Source organism: Penaeus monodon, chromosome 23, assembly GCF_015228065.2.
Source record: "Penaeus monodon isolate SGIC_2016 chromosome 23, NSTDA_Pmon_1, whole genome shotgun sequence".
In the NCBI taxonomy this organism is placed as follows: Eukaryota; Metazoa; Arthropoda; class Malacostraca; order Decapoda; family Penaeidae; genus Penaeus; species Penaeus monodon.
Window position 1 is genome coordinate 38,531,668 of NC_051408.1, and position 204 is coordinate 38,531,871.

The following is a 204-nucleotide window of genomic DNA, read 5'->3' on the forward strand; positions in this document are numbered from 1 at the left end:
AATTAAATTCATCCGCGAGAGAAATTTAGGCATTTTATTAAAGGTTATAATGAAATGTTTCATGGAAATGAAATTTCTTCTCTAATACCACTTGCATGAAAAGTACTTAAACTATCATTGCAAATTAAATCTTAAATGTATTGATGGGTATTAAAGTAGGAAAGGATAATCATCAAATAAAAGAAAGAAAGCAAAAGCATGCAG